Consider the following 17,564-nt stretch of genomic DNA (forward strand, 5'->3'; position numbering starts at 1 on the left):
TATCAGCACAGTAGACAAATTATTACTAATCTAGTACAAAGAAAAAGATAAAACACGTTAAGTATGATTCAACTGTACAAAAATTTGTTAGGTATGCTTATATGAGAAGTTCTATATATGAAGTTTCAAATCAGTAAGAAGAGACTTCTGAATTAAATAATAACACTATCTCTTACTCATTTCTACCAATGAATTCAGTCTTTTGTTGAACAGACAACATGTTAGGTATTGAATTAAATTAAAAAATTTTTTTGGAACTTATGCGTATCTTAGCATTCATTGGGTGAAGTTGATTTTTGAGGCAGAAAATACTTTTCGTTGTTGTTGTTTTTTTAATAAATTTATTTATTTTTGGCCGCATTGGGTCTTTGTTGCTGCGTGTGGGCTTTCTCTAGTTGCGTCAAGCACGGGCTACTCTTCGTTGTGGTGTGCGGGCTTCTCATTGCGGTGGCTTCTCTTGTTGTGGAGCATGGCTAGGCACATGGGCTTCAGTAGTTGTGGCGCGTGGGCTCAGCAGTTTTGGCTCGTAAGCTCTAGAGCGTAGGCTCAGTAGTTGTGGCGCGCGGACTTAGTTGCTCCACAGCATGTGGGATCTTCCCGGACCAGGGCTCGAACCCCAGTCCCCCACATGGGCAGGTGGATTCTTAACCACTGAGCCACCAGGGAAGCCCCTTGTTGTTAAATGATGAAATATTATGAACTACATACATGAAACTGAAGACAAGAAAAGTACTTTGAAGGGCTGTAGGTCTCTTGCTATGATATTAGAATTTCCTAAAATTTTAATCATGTGGCTTCTCATACATATGTTGTCAGCTTTACTTAATTTGAGTCCATGACCTGTGAAAGAATCTACTCTGGAAGAATAACTTTTAGGTATCCTGCACAAAGGCAGAATTTGAAAATTAGGCAGAAATTTACTCTGCTTTTTTGGGGAGAAAATCAGGGATATAGAGGTAGCAAGCTCGTGCTTTCCCTAGGCATGCTATACTTGTCTCTACTCCCTTAACTATATATTCGAATTAACACAGACTTCTGTGAGAAGTATAAACTATCTAGAAGATCGGTAAAAAGTAAATGTTGTTCTTAACTCCTTGCCATCCCATTGCTCACACTATATTTCTTACAAATATAATTTTTATTTTAATTTCATCATTAGTGAATGACTACTTTCTCATAAAATTTTAATTCCATAGATAAAGCTGAAGTCCTTCCTAAACATAACCCAATCTCTCTTTCCCAAAGGTTCTTAGTATGATGGGCATCCTTCCAGACCTTTTCCAAGCACAGATGTGTGTGTAGGGGTGTGTGTGTGTGTGTAATTACAGAGGTATTATTTTAAAACTGTTTTGCAACTTGTTTTCACTTATTGTGTCTTAGAGAATTTCCTAAGTCAGTAAGTACATAGCTTATTTTCCTCCTTTAAAAAGAAGCAATTACATAATATTCCATATTAAGGATGTACCAGTTACACACCTATACTTTACTGAGGGATATTTTAGGCTGTTCGTAGTTTTCAAATACTGTATTATACAATACTGCAATGAGCATCCTTGTGCAGATACAAGAATAGTTTGGTGGAATAGATTTACTGCTGCGCTGTTCTAAGGAAATAATTTCCTATATAATAAAATTCTCAGTTTGATTCTATAAATGCTCCTCTTCCATAAAGATTTTCAGTGAACACACAAGATGGTTTCCTCCTATTCTTTCAAGTTAATCTGACAACTAGCTGAACTGAAATACTAAACGATGGACCACAGGCTTTAACTTTAGAAGCAGCTCTTTGTCTTTGTTTCTTTTCTCTTTATGGGGGCAACTAGAAATAACCTCTGATTAATCCCAAATCACAAGGCTAACACATGGAAGGAAGACACAATAAGAGGAAGTCAAAATAACAGGAATAAGCTGTTTCCCTTTTTTATTTGTTTTAGTTTCAGGCTGAAAAATGCAATGAAGTTCCCCACTGCTGTACTCTTTTCTGAAGCTTTCCCCAACTGCCAGAGAACTGTATATTCTCTAAATAGGTAGCATTTTTACAATCTGAATTCCCCCTTTCTTTCCTCAAAGACATAAGAAAAACAGCCCACAGGAAGATGCCAGTTAAATGATAAATGTGCTTATTTTTCTGGCACCTTTACTCTTAAACCCCCTAAATGCCACAATTTGTAATGTAAATGATGACATGTGATAAAAAGCTATGTCTTATTTTTTCATTTACTATTATCTTAGAGAATAGCAAATAGCTGATCAGACAATTACTGAGTTCACTGTTTTATGAGGCCCAATGTTTTTCTGAATGCAACAAAGATACTTAATTACTTAAGAATGTAGTCTTCTTTTTTTACAGATACCCAATTTATAAACATCCCATACGTATGACCAGCCTTTCCTGCTTCTTTTGGCTCTTTTGTGCCAGAGTACCCTACCACCAAACCTGGTACTTTCCTTTCACTAATTTCATTCCCTTCCCAGGGCAGACCATTTTGGGGGTTCCTACCATTCTCAAGGGAACCAAGTCAAGGGGAAGGAAGGAAGAGGCTTTGTGAGATGTATTTCTGGCTTCACCAGTTACAACTTAATACTGTTTCTTTTTTCTTTCACTGTGCACACTGTTCTGTGCCTTATTCTTTAACTTACTATACGTTGGAGAATGTTATAAGATCTAGCTCTCATAAAGATCTTCTCTTTAAGGTTTGCATAGGATTCTACTGTACAATATACCATAATTTGCTGACCAGAACCCTAATACGTAAGTTGTTTTCAGCATTTTGCTGCTATGACAATGTTGCAATAAATATCCTTACACTTACACTTTATTGTATAGGTCTAAGTACATCTATAGCAAAAATTTCTAGATATGGATCATGAAACTAGGTTAATCGGGGTCACAGTCAGCATTTAAAGAAAAATAAAGTACAAAAGAAAACAGTGTAGTATAGCATGGTATAGTGTAAATATTATACAGAGTATAAAAAAACATACAGTGTACGTTTTAGTGAAATTTTTGTTTTAGTTAATATATGTATGTGGGTGTGTTTGTGTGTCCTGGATTGTGGCAAAATGGTGAAATGTACTTAATAAAATGTTTGGAGGATGTGGGGAAGGCGCCCCTGCTAACCCGACAGTCGAGTCGCGGAACTGCCTGGGTCTGCCTCTCCGTTCAACCAGCCATTATGTCCTCTCCATGACCTCCTCCAGCTGGATTTTAGCTTGGACAAACCACTCTCCCTGACCCACTGTTGGTCCACCACTGGAAAGAATAATTACCGTGTGGCTGACAGAGTATTGGTGCTCCGGCCAGGTGTCAGGCCTGTGCCTCTGAGGTGGGAGAGCTGAGTTCAGGACATTGATCCACCAGAGACCTCCTAGCTCCACGTAATATCAAATGGTGAAACCTCTCCCAGAGATCTCCATCTCAATGCTAAGACCCATCTCCACTCAACAACAAGCAAGCTCCAGTGCTGGACACCCTATGCCAAACAACTAGCAAGACAGGAATACAACCCCATCCATTAGCAGAAGGCTGCCTAATATCATAAGGTCACAGACACCCCAAAGCACACCACTGGACGTGGTCCTGCACACCAGAAAGACAAGATCCAGCCTCATCCACCAGAACACAGGCACTAGTCCCCTCCACCAGGAAGCTTAGACTACACACTGAACCAACCTTACCCACTGGGGGCAGACACCAAAAACAATGGGAACTACGAACCTGCAGCCTGCGAAAAGGAGACCCCAAACACAGTAAGTTAAGCAAAATGAGAAGACAGAGAAACACACAGCAGTTGAAGGAGCAAGGTAAAAACCCACCAGACCAAACAAATGAAAAGGAAAGAGGCAGTCTACATGAAAAAGAATTCAGAGTAATGATAGTAAAGATGATCCAAAATCCAGGAAATAGAATGGAGAAAATACGTGAAACATTTAACAAGGACCTAGAAGAACTAAAGAGCAAACCATCAATGATGAACAACCCAATAAATGAAATTTAAAATTCTCTAGAAGGAATCAATAGCAGAATAACTGAGGCAGAAGAATGAATAAGTGACCAGGAAGATAAAATAGTTGAAATAACTACTGCAGAGCAGAATAAAGAAAAAAGAATGATAAGAATTGAGGACAGTCTCAGAGACCTCTGGAACAACATTAAACGCACCAGCATTCAAATTATAGGGGTCCTAGAAGAAGAAGAGAAAAAGAAGGGGACTGAGAAAATATTTGAAGAGATTATAGTTGAAAACTTCCCTAATATGGGAAAGGAAATAGTCAATCAAGTCCAGGAAGTGCAGAGTCCCATACAGGATAAATCCAAGCAGAAACATGCCAAAACACATATCAATCAAACTACCAAAAATTACATACAAAGAAAAAATATTAAAAGCAGCAAGGGAAAAGCAACAAATAACATACAAGGGAATCCCCATAAGATTAACAGCTGATCTTTCAGCAGAAACTCTGAAAGCCAGAAGGGAGTGGCAGGACATATTTAAAGGGATGAAAGGGAAAAACCTATAACCAAGACTACTCTACCCACAAGGATCTCATTTAGATTTGACAGAGAAATTAAAACCTTTACAGACAAGCAAAAGCTAAGAGAATTCAGCACCACCAAACCAGCTTTACAACAAATGCTAAAGGAACTTCTCTAAGCAGGAAACAGAAGAGAAGGAAAAGACCTACAATAACAACCCAAAACAATTAAGAAAATGGGAATAGGAACATACATATCGATAATTACCTTAAATGTAAATGGATTAAATGCTCCCACCAAAAGACACAGACTGGCTGAATGGATACAAAAACAGGACCCATATATATACTGCCTACAAGAGACCTATTTCAGACCTAGGGGCACATACAGACTGAAAGTGAGGGGATGGAAAAAGATATTCCATGCAAATGGAAATCAAAACAAAGCTGGAATAGCAATTCTCATATCAGACAAAACAGACTTTAAAATAAAGACTATTACAAGAGACAAAGAAGGACACTACATAATGATCAAGGGATCAATCCAAGGAGAAGATATAACAATTGTAAATATTTATGCACCCAACATAGGAGCACCTGAATACATAAGGCAAATACTAACAGTCATAAAAGAGGAAATCGACAGTAACACAATCATAGGAGGGGACTTTAACACCCCACTTTCACCAATGGACAGATCATCCAAAATGAAAATAAATAAGGAAACACAAGCTTTAAATGATACATTAAACAAGATGGACTTAATTGATATTTATAGGACATTCCATCCAAAACCAACAGAATACACTTTGTTCTCAAGTGATCATGGAACATTCTACAGGATAGATCATATCTTGGGTCACAAATCATGCGTTGGTAAATTTAAGAAAATTGAAATCATATCAAGTATTTTTCTGACCACAACGCTATGAGATTAAAAATCAGTTACAGGGAAAAAACTGTAAAAAATACAAACACATGGATGCTAAACAATACACTACTTAATAACCAAGAGATCACTGAAGAAATCAAAGAGGAAATCAAAAAATACCTAGAAACAAATGACAATGAAAACACGACTACCCAAAACCTATGGGATACAGCAAAAGCAGTTCTAAGAAGGAAGTTTATAGCAATACAATCCTACCTCAAGAAACAAGAAACACCTCAAATCAACAACCTAACCTTACACCTAAAGCAATTAGAGAAAGAAGAACAAAAAAACCCCAAAATTAGCAGAAGGAAAGAAATCATAAAGATCAGATCAGAAATAAATGAAAAAGAAATGAAGGAAACGACAGAAAGATCAATTAAACTAAAAGCTGGTTCTTTGAGAAGATAAACAACATTGATAAACCATTAGCCAGACTCATCAAGGAAAAAAGGGAGAAGACTCAAATCAACAGAAGTAGAAATGAAAAAGAAGTAAAAACTGACACTGCAGAAATACAAAAATCATGGGAGATTACTATAAGCAGCTATATGCCAATAAAATGGACAACCTGGAAGAAATGGACAAATTCTAAGAAAAGCACAACCTTCCAAGACTGAACCAGGAAAAAAATAGAAAATATAAACAGACCAATCACAAGCACTGAAATTGAGACTGTGATTGAAAATCTTCCAACAAACAAAAGCCCAGGACCAGATGGCGTCACAGGTGAATTCTATCAAAGATTTAGAGAAGAGCTAACACCCATCCTTTTCAAACTCTTCCAAAATATAGCAGAGGGAGGAACACTCCCAATCTCATTCTATGAGGCCACCATCACCCCGATACCAAAACCAGACAAATATGTCACAAAGAAAGAAAACTACAGGTCAATATCACTGATGAACACAGATGCAAAAATCCTCAACAAAATACTAGCAAACAGAATCCAGTAGCACATTAAAACAATCATACACCATGATCAAGTGCGGTTTACCCCAGGAATGCAAGGTTTCTTTAATATACGCTAATCAATCAATGTGATAAAGCATATTAACAAACTGTAGGAGAAAAACCATATGATCATCTCAATAGACGAAGAAAAACCTTTTGAGAAAATTCAACACCCATTTATGATAAAAACCCTCCAGTAAATAGGCATAGAGGGAAGTTACCTACACATAATGAAGACCATATATGACAAACCCACAGCCAGCATTGTTCGCAATGGTGGAAAACTGAAACCATTTCCTCTAAATTCAGGAATAAGACAAGGGTGTAAACTCTCACCACTGTTATTCAACGTAGTTTTGGAAGTTTTAGCCACAGCTATCAAAGAAAAAGAAATAAAAGCGATCCAAATCGGAACAGAAGTAAAGCTGTCACTGTTTGCAGATCACATGATACTATACAAAGAGAATCCTAAAGATGCTAACAGAAGAGTACTAGAGCTAATCGATACAAAATTAATGCACAGAAATCTCTTGCATTCCTATACACTAATGATGAAAAATTTGAAAGAGAAATTAAGGAAACACTCCCATTTACCACTGCAACAAAAAGAATAAAATACGTAGGAATAAACCTACCTAAGGAGACAAAAAACCTGTGTGCAGAAACTATAAGACACTGATGAAAGAAATTAAAGATGATACAAACAGATGGAGACATGTACCATGTTCTTGGATTGGAAGAATCAACACTGTGAAAATGACTATACTACCCAAAGCAATCTACAGACTCAATGCAACCCCTAGGCATTTTTCATAGAACTAGAACAAAAAATTTCACAATTTGTATGGAAACACAAAAGACCCCAAATAGCCACAGCAATCTTCAGAAAGAAAAACGGAGCTGGAGGAATCTGACTCCCTGACTTCAGACTATATTACAAAGCTACAGTAATCAAGACAGTATGGTACTGGCACAAAAACAGAAATAGAGATCAATGGAACAGGATAGAAAGCCCAGAGATAAACCCACACACATATGGTCACCTTATATTTGATAAAGGAGGCAAGAATATATAATGGAGAAAAGACAGCCTCTTCAATAAGTGGTGCTGGGAAAACTGGACAGCTACATGTAAAAGAATGAAATTAGAACACTCCCTAATACCACACACAAAAATAAGCTCAAAATGAATTAAAGACCTAAGTGCAAGGCCAGACACTATAAAACTCTTAGAGGAAAATATAAGCAGAACACTCTATGACATAAATCACAGCAAGATCCTTTTTGACCCATCTCCTAGAGAAATGGAAATAAAAACAAAAATAAACAAATGGGACCTAATGAAACTTCAAAGCTTTTGCACGGCAAAGGAAACCATAGCCAAGATGAAAAGACAACCCTCAGAATGGGAGAAAATATTTGCAAATGAAGCAACTGACAAAGGATTAATCTCCAAAATTTACAAGCAGCTCATGCAGGTCAATATTGAAAAAAAACAAACAACCCAATCCAAAAATGGGCAGAAGACCCAAATAGACATTTCTCCAAAGATATACAGATTGCCGACAAACACATGAAAGGATGCTCAACATCACTAATCATTAAAGAAATGCAAATCAAAACTACAATGAGGTATCACCTCACACCAGTCAGAATGGCCATCACCCAAAAATCTACAAACAATAAATGCTGGAGAGGGTGTGGAGAAAAGGGAACCCTCTTGCACTGTTGGTGGGAATGTAAACTGATACAGCCACCATGGAGAACAGTATGGTGGTTCCTTAGAAAACTAAACATAGAACTACCATATGACCCAGCCATCCCACTACTGGGCATATACCCTGAGAAAACCATAACTCAAAAAGAGTCATGTACCACAATGTTCACTGCAGCTCTATTTACAATAGCCAGGACATGGAAGCAACCTAAGTGTCCACTGAAAGATGAATGGATAGAGAAGATGTGGCACATATATACAATGGAATATTACTCAGCCATAAAAAGAAACGAAATTGAGTTATTTGTAGTGAGGTGGATGGACCTAGGGACTGTCATACAGAGTGAAGTAAGTCAGAAAGAGGAAAACAAATACCATATGCTACAACATATATATGGAACATTAAAAAAAAAAGGTTCTGAAGAACCTAGGGGCAGGACAGGAATAAAGATGCAGACATAGACAATGGACTTGAGGACACGGGGAGGGGGAAGGGTAAGCTGGGACAAAGTGAAAAATTGCCATGGACTTATATATACTACCAAGTGTAAGACAGCTACTGGGAAGCAGCCGCATAGCACAGGGAGATCAGCTCGGTGCTTTGTGACCACCTAGAGGGGTGGGATAGGGAGGGTGGGAGGGAGAGGCAAGAGAGAGGAGATATGGGGGTATATGTATAGCTGATTCACTTTGTTATAAAGCAGAAACTAACATACCATTGTAAAGCAATTATAGTCCAATAAAGATGTTAAAAAAAATGTTTGAAAGACTCCAATAAAGAAGTTAAAAAAAAAAAGTTTGAAAGACAGCTCTTTAGACTCTGGTATGATATCTTTATTGCAGCCTTCTTTTTTGTCCCCCTAAACTCTGTGATCTTTTTATTGGATAACTTGGTAACTTAGGTTTTTCAGACAGAGGCAATTCAGTCATTTAGACTGGGTTGGAAAACAATAATATTAACAATATCAGGAACAACAAAAAAGGAAGAATTCAACTATGGTTCTATATAGCTCTAATATCTTTTCCTAACAAAGTAAATAATATATGGTTAAGTTACCTTCTTAGAGTGAGTTTTACTAAACAGATATTGAGCAAGTAGTTGTATAAGATTACTGCTATTTAAAAACAAATGTTTCTGATTTTAAATTATTTATATATAATACAGAAGTTTTAATGAAAAAAATTAAAATATAATATGATTCGACACCCAGGGACAACCACATTCAAACTACAAATGTCAATCTATTTGCTTGAGTCATATATATATATATATATATATATATATATACACACACACACACACACACACATATATACACACACACAAATGTTATATAATTATATATATATGATAATAAATATATGTTATTCTTTATAATTGAGGTTAAAGTATATATTTATTTTTAAAAAACTTGTTCTGACAATAATTGATTGATTACTGAAGTATAGTTGATTTACAATGTTTCAGGTGCAGCAAAGTAATTCAGTATATATATAAACTTTTTCAGATTCTTTTCCATTATAGGTTATTACAAGATACCGAATATAGTTCCCTGTGCTATACAGTAGGTCCTTGTTTTTTTCTATTTTATATATAATAGTGTGTATATGTTAATCCCAAATTCTCAATTTTTTCCTCCCTTTTTCTTTCCCCTTTGCTAACCATAAATTTGTTTCCTATGTCTGCAAGTCAATTTCTGTTTTGTAAATAAGTTCATCTGTATCATTTTTTAGATTCCACATATAAGTGATATCATATATCTGTCTTTCCCTGTCTGACTTACTTCACTTAGTATGACAATCTCTAGGTCCATCCAGGTTGCTGCAAATGGCATTATTTCGTTCTTTTTCATGGCTGAGTATACATCTAGTGGAGATATATATATATATATACACATATATATATATCTCACATCTTCTTTATCCATTCATCTGCTGATGGACATTTGGGTTGTTTCCATGTCTTGGCTATTGGGAATAGTGCTGCTGTGAACATAGGGGTGCATGTACCTTGTTTTTTTGGCTTCGTTGGGTCTTTGTTGCTTTGCACGGGCTTTCTCTAGTTGTGGCGAGTGGGAGCTACTTTTCGTTGCAGCGTGTAGGCTTCACATTGCAGTGGCTTCTCTTGTTGTGGAGCAAGGGCTCTAGGTGCATGGGCTTCAGTAGTTGTGGCACGTGGGCTCAGTAGCGTGGGCTCAGTAGTCATGGCGCACGGGCTTAGTTGCTCCACAGCATGTGGGATCTTCCCGGACCAGGGATCGAACCCATGTCCCCTGCACTGCGCCACAATGAAAATCCCTCATGTATCATTTTGAATTATAATTTTGCCTGGATATATGCCCAGAACTGGGATTACTGGATCATATGGTAACTCAATTTTTAGTTCTTTTGAGAAACCTCTATATGGTTCTCCACAGTGGCTGCACCAATTTACATTCCTACCAACAGTGTAGGGGGGTTCCCTTTTATCCACACCTTTTCCAGCATTTATAATTTGTAGACTTCTTCACGGTGGCCATTCTGACCAGTGTCGGGTGGTACTTCATTGTAGTTTTGATTTGCATTTCTCTAATAATTAGCGATGTTGAGCATCTTTTCACATGGCTATTGGTCATCTGCATGGCTTCTTTGGAGAAATGTCTATTTAGGTCTTCTGCCAAGTTTTTGATTGGGTTGTTTTTTTTTTTTTTATATTGAGCTGTATAAGCTGTTTGTATATTTTGGATATTAAGCCCTTGTTGGTTGCATTGTTTGCAAATATTTTCTCCCATTCCATAGACTGTCTTTTCATTTTGTTTATGGTTTCCTTTGCTGTGTAAAAGGTTTTAAGTTAAACTAGGTCACACTTGTTTACTTTTCCTTTGTTTCCATTACTCTAGGAGACCTATCCAAAAAAATATTGCTGCAATTTATGTCAAAGAGTGTTCTGCCTATGTTTTCCTCTAATAGTTTTAGAGTATCGGTCTTACATTTAGGTCTTTAATCCATTCTGAGTTCATTTTTGTGTACGGTGATAGAGGATGTTCTAATTTCATTCTTTTACATGTAGCTGTCCAGTTTTTCCAGGACCATTTATTGAAGAGACTGTCTTTTCTCCACTGTATATTCTTGCCTCCTTTGTTGTAGAGTAACTGACCATAAGTGCATGGGTTTATTTCTGGGCTTTCTATCCCATTCCACTGATCTATGTGTCTGTTTTTATGCCAGTACCACACTGTTTTGACTGCTGTAGCTTTACAATATAGTCTGAAGTCAGGGAGTGTGATTCCTCCAGCCCTGTTCTTCTTTCTCAAGATTGTTTTGGCTATTTGGGGTCTTTTGTGTTTCCATAAAAATTAAAAAAAATTTTGTTTCAGTTCTGTGAAAAATGCCATTGGTAATTTGATAGTGATTGTATTGAATCTGTAGATTGCCTTGGGTAGTGTGGTCATCTTAACAAGGCAGATTCTTCCAATCCAAGAACATAATATATCCTTCCAACTGTTTGTGTGGTCTTCAATATCTTTTATCAGTGTCTTATAGTTTTCAGAATACAGGTCTTCTGCCTCTTTAGGTAGGTTTATTTCCTAGGTATTTTATTCTATTCGATTCTAAAGGATATATTTAATGTTATGATCTGCTTCATAAATTTAGCATTACATTGTAGGAACACTACATGTCATTACAAGTTCCTCATATATATATATATATATATATATATATACATTTTAATAAATTTATTTATTTATTTTTGGCTGCATTGGGTCTTCGTTGCTGTGTGCTGGCTTTTCTCTGGTTGCAGCGAGCAGGGGCTACTCTTTGTTGCGGTGCATGGGCTTCTCATTGCTGTGGCTTCTCTTGTTGCGGAGCACGGGCTCTAGGCATGCAGGCTTCAGCAGTTGCAGCACACAGGCTCAGTAGTTGTGGCTCACAGGCTCTTCAGCGCAGGCTCAGTAGTTGTAGTGCACGGGCTTAGCTGCTCGCGGCATGTGGGATCTTCCCAGACTAGGGCTCGAATCCATGTCCCCTGCATTGGCAGGCGGATTCTTAACCACTGTACCACCAGGGAAGCCCTGCATCATATTTTTAAATAGCCACATAATAGTCCACCATGTGGCTGTACCACCCAATTCATATAGCCATTAACCAAGAGTTTACTTTTTATAAAGAATTTACTGGAGCTAGATCAATATAACTATGTTATCATGGGATGTTTGGTGGGTAATCTGAAGTAACTTACAGAAAATGTTTTTTTCTAAATATACTTTCACATAAAACCATATAGACTGCAGCAACTCTCCTCAATAAATAGGTGTCCTGAGATTAATAAATTCAATAAAAGAAACCAATGTTGAATTCTTTTTATTCAAAAGCACAAAACAGAAATAACAGTATTTCTACCTATTCTTCAATAACTGGCTCTGGAGCTGCATTCAGATATAGGGGATGTCAGTAATAAATACCGCCTCCTTTAAAATAAATTTTCTTCCTGTGGTCCAAATTAACACTGAGAAAAATAATGTTTTCTGGGAAATAATAAAGGAATAGTACATTTTGATGTCTATTTCCTGACTATTGATGTGATATACTAAAACATAATTTAAATGATTTAACTTAAAAAGATAATAGTTAAGCTTGTTTCAAATAGATAAACTGCTTTTGTTACTCCTAGGAAAGAGGTAATAATATTCTGTCGGAAGGTGAAAAAAATGTACATGTTGTTTTCCTTCTCTGGAAAAATTATTTATCATAAGAAGCCAATAAACTATCAAAACTATTAAAGTCAAAGGATAAAAGTTGCTTTAAAGGAGAGCAGTTCATTAAAGCAGCAGAGCTTTTTTTTCGGGTTTCTCTTTTGGAAATGTTTATGATTTTTAAGTTACAATTAACTCTTGCCACTGGGAAAATAATTTAATTACTAAACTCCACTCCACAGAATTATAAAGTTAGAGAATTCTAGTTTCTAAAAAGCTGTAGAACAAAGCTGAAAAAGTTACTCCACATCAATGTACTTGATCTAAGAGAAGGTCAATAAGAAAGGGGATGAAGTTCTTTTTCAGACAATATTTCAGAAAAACAGCAAGGACATACAAACCAATTAAGTTCTCGGATGAGGCCTGAGGGCAGAAGCAGCAGATGCCTAGGCCCCAGCAGTGCCACCTCATTATGATGACCAGAGTGGTTAAGACAGTGTACACCCTGCAGCCCTCCTCTGTGCTATCAGCAGTGGCCTGCCCACAAATGCACAAACTCGAGCCACTTCTAAGAACCTTTTTCCTGTTAAGTCCAAAGAAGTTGATGTTTCCAGACCTCATTCAGGAGGTTCAGATTAACGATGTTACAAAAATCATCAAACCAAGACGAGAGAATGGGCAGGTTAAAGCTACAGACACTGGCACCAGGAAGAGCTACAAACTATTGAGTAAACTGAAATCAGAGGAAGAGCTCAAGGATAAGAACCAGCTCTTAGAGGCCATCAACAAGCAGTTGCACCAAAAGTTGACTGAAACTCAGGGAGAGCTAAAGGACCTGACCTAAAAGGTGGAGCTGCTGGGGAAGTTTCAGGACAACTGTTTGGCAATTTTGGAGAGCAAGGGCCTCAACCCAGGATAGGTATTAAAGCTAAAGCTGAAGATGAAAGAAGAAAGGGCCCAGTTCCTGCAACAACAGACCTTATGTAACAGTAAAGTAAATGATTTTACAACAGCGCTTGAGGAAATGGAGCAGCTATTAGAAATGTGATAAAAAGCAGGTGGCCACATGGCTCCCTCTTGGGGATAAACTCTCAGAGGAAGCCCCTTAGGACATCTGCTTCTTGGTCATGATCTTCTAGGACTCACCATTCCCAGAATGAAAACAGTTTCTGCTGTAGGATTAAGGACAGTTTATGCTGGAATGGCAGTTCCTCATTTAAGCAAGCATTCCCAGTCTTCAGATTGGCCAGCTATCCTGAACCTCACAGTACATAATTGAGGCCTAAGAAGAGACGGGGCCTGGAAGCTTGGATCAACCTTCTATGCAACAAAGCAGCACAGGATTAGGATCAGGAGACTAAATCAGCCACAGCCAGAGAATCCGAAAGGTCACATTCAGATGTGCAGGAAGAAACAGTGGAGCACAGGTGCTCCATGGGAGATATCACTGGGAGCCCTGCAGTCCCCCCGTAACTTGGAACACATTCCGTCCCATCCTGGTTGGGCTCTATAACCTCACTGTAAATTTATGAACTTGAAGTTACCTGAAATGGCTTAATAAATGGGGTGAAGGTATAGATAGTAATAACACCTATGAAACAATACACCTTGGAGATCTTAATCTTAAAAAAAAAATTAAGTTCTCAATAAATACAGAAAAGCACATGACAAAATCTAATATTCATTCCTGATAAAAACTCTCAGCAAACTAGGAATAGAAGGACATTTCCTCAAACTGATAAAGAACATCTATGAAAACCTACAGCCAGCATATTTAATGATGAAAGACTGAGTGTTTCCTCCCTAAGATCAGGAATAAGACAAAGATATCCACGTTACTTCTACTTGACATTGTACTAGAGGTTCTAGCCAATGCAATAAGGCAAGAAAAAGAAATGAAAGGAAATCAGATGGGAAAGAAATAAGTAAAATTGTCTTTATTTGCAAACATGATTGTAGAAAATTCAATGAAGTTTATAAAAAAGCTATTAGAACTAATAAGTGAGATTAGGAAGGTTGCAGGATAAAGGATCAATATACAAATTCAATTTCATGTCTGTATAACAGCAATAAACAATCAGAAATTTACATTTAAAACAATGCCATTTATAATAATCATAAAAATATGAAATAGTGATAAATCTGACAAAAGATGTTAAAGACCTATACAATCAGAAGTATAAAGCACTGCTGAGAGATCTAAGTAAATGGAGAGAAGTAACCATGTTCATGGATCAGCAAATACAATACTGTTAAGATGGGAATTTTCTCCAAACTGATCTATAGAATCAATGCAATTCCAATTAAAATTTGAACAGGATTTTTGGAAAAACTGATAAGCTGATTCTAAAATTTATATGGAAATGCCAAGAACCATGAATAACCAAAACAACTTTCAAAAAGAACACAAGTTGGAGGATTAACACTACCTAATTTTAAGACTTTCATAAAAGGCCACAGTAATCAAGACAATGTAGTATGGGCATCAAGGTAGACAAATAGAGCAATGAAACAGAACAGGGTGTCCAGAAATAAACCCCAAAATATTCAGAAAATGGATTGTGACAAATGTGCCAAGGCCATCTACAGAGGAAGGACAGTCTTTTTAACAAATGGGGCTAGAACAACTGAATATCCATATGCAAAAAAATTTTTATTTGATCCATATATTGTACCATATAACAAAATTAACTGAAGTTGTATCACAGACCCAAGTGTAGAACTTAAAACTATAAAATTATAGAAATATAGGAGAAAACCTTTCTGACCTTGGTTTAGGCAAAGATTTCTTATATGACACTAAATCTTAGTTATGTGATACTAAAAGCAACATCCATAAAAGAAACATTGACAAATTGGACTTCATCAAAATGAAAAACTTATGCTCTTAAAAAGATACAATTATGAGTATGAAATGACAAGCCACAGACCGGGAGAAAATATTTGCAAGGCGTATTAAAGTACCTGAATCCAGATATATAAGGAATGCTCAAAACTCAGTAATGAGAATACAGCTCAATTTAAAAAATGGACAGAAGATCTGAACAAATATTTTATGAGGAAAACAACACAGATGGCAAATAATCTCATGGAAAGATGCTCAACATCATTAGTCAATAGGGAAATGCAAACTAAAACTGCAATGAGATATTACATACCTATTAGAACGCTAAAATTAAAATGACTGGCCATATCAAGTGTTGGTAAAGATGTGGAGCAAATGGAACTCTTATACATGTTGGTGGGATGTAAATGGTAAAACTACTTTGGAAAACAGTTTGGCAGTTTCCTAAAAAGTTAAACATATTCCATTCCATTTCTAGGTATTCATCCAAAAGAAATAAAAGCACATGTCCATACAAAGCCTTATATATGAATGTTCATAGCAGCTTTATTTGCAATAGTCCAGGACTGGAAACAATGTAAATGTTCACTAACAGATGAACAGACAAAACAAACTGTGGTACATACATACAATGGACACTACTTGGTAATAAAAGGAATGAACTATCAATAAAACATCAACATGGATCTCAAGATAATTATGCTGAGTCAAAGAACCAGGCCCCCCCCAAAAAAAGGTTACGTTCTGTATGATTCTACTTATATAAAATTCCAGAAAATGTAAACTAATCTTTAGAGGATTAGTGGCTTTGGGGCGGGGGTGTGTGTGTGGGGAAGGTTAGCTAAAGGGGTTGCAAAGGGGCACAAGGAAAATTTGAGGGGTGATGGATATGTGTACTATCTTTTTTTTTGTTTTTTTTTGGAGTACGCGGGCCTCTCACTGTTGTGGCCTCTCCCACTGCGGAGCACAGGCTCCAGACATGCAGGCTCAGCGGCCGTGGCTCATGGGCCCAGCCGCTCCACGGCATGTGGGATCTTCCCGGACCGGGGCACGAACCCGTGTCCTCTGCAACGGCAGGCGGACTCTCAACCACTGCGCCACTAGGGAAGCCCCATGTGTACTATCTTGATTGTAGTAATGGTTTCATGTGGGATACGTATATCAAAACATCAATTTGTATATATTAGATATATGCAGCTTATTGTATGTCAATTTTACCTCAATAAAGTGAAATAAAAAAACCAAAATATAACAAATATGTCAAATCGAGCAACAGAGAAGCAAAGAAATCAATGGAAAAAAAATCAATTTGAAAAGTTTCCAGTGTCTGTACTTCCTGTTTTCATTATAAAGAGAAAGAGAAGGGAATGCAGTATGACATCTGTTCCATGCCCCACAGTACACCCATAACCCTTGCCAGCTGTCTCAAAATACATGCTTTTGGTTGTGAGAGTGGGGATGGATCAACTCAAAACCATCAATTCCCATAAGAAAAACAAGCTACAGCGCAAGCCCTTCTGATAACAAAGATTTAATTGAAAATGCTCATCTTTCTTATGAAGGACAGCATATTATCAGTACATCTTGCTTTATGGAATATACCTTTGTTCCTAAATGGATGAACTTTAAAACTTATGTTCTAATAATAATAACTAACAGTAAATGAGCACTGAGTATGTCGATTAGCATGTGCTATCTCATTTAATTCTTGTGATAACCGTACCATTCTACCATATGGCTTAACAGGGTAAGTAACTGGTCTATGATCACACAGCAATTAAATGGCAGAGTTCAAACCTAGGTATGTCTGATATGAAAGCTCATGCTCTTAACAGCTACACTTAACTGAATGCTCTAGTTGATAGTTTTGTAGAGTGCCTAGTAATTATCTTTATGCTTCTTTTTTGAAAAGCTAGGATTTCATGTATGCACATTACTCAGAGAGTAGGAATAAAAAGTATCAGCAAT

At 37.0% G+C, this 17,564-nt stretch overlaps 1 protein-coding gene and 2 pseudogenes across 2 annotated transcripts in view; 1 reads left to right on the forward strand and 2 right to left on the reverse strand.

Annotated features, from left to right (window-relative positions):
- Positions 1-17,564, reverse strand: part of CTTNBP2NL (CTTNBP2 N-terminal like) — a 66,718-nt gene that overhangs the window by 29,328 nt on the left and 19,826 nt on the right. The gene's annotated exons all lie outside the window — the stretch shown is intronic.
- The window catches only part of LOC101335224 (26S proteasome regulatory subunit 4 pseudogene), a 35,673-nt pseudogene that overhangs the window by 13,226 nt on the left and 4,883 nt on the right, over positions 1-17,564 (reverse strand).
- LOC117309366 (small kinetochore-associated protein pseudogene) lies at positions 13,101-13,723 on the forward strand (annotated as a pseudogene).

Source organism: Tursiops truncatus, chromosome 1 (genome assembly GCF_011762595.2).
Source record: "Tursiops truncatus isolate mTurTru1 chromosome 1, mTurTru1.mat.Y, whole genome shotgun sequence".
NCBI lineage: Eukaryota > Metazoa > Chordata > Mammalia > Artiodactyla > Delphinidae > Tursiops > Tursiops truncatus.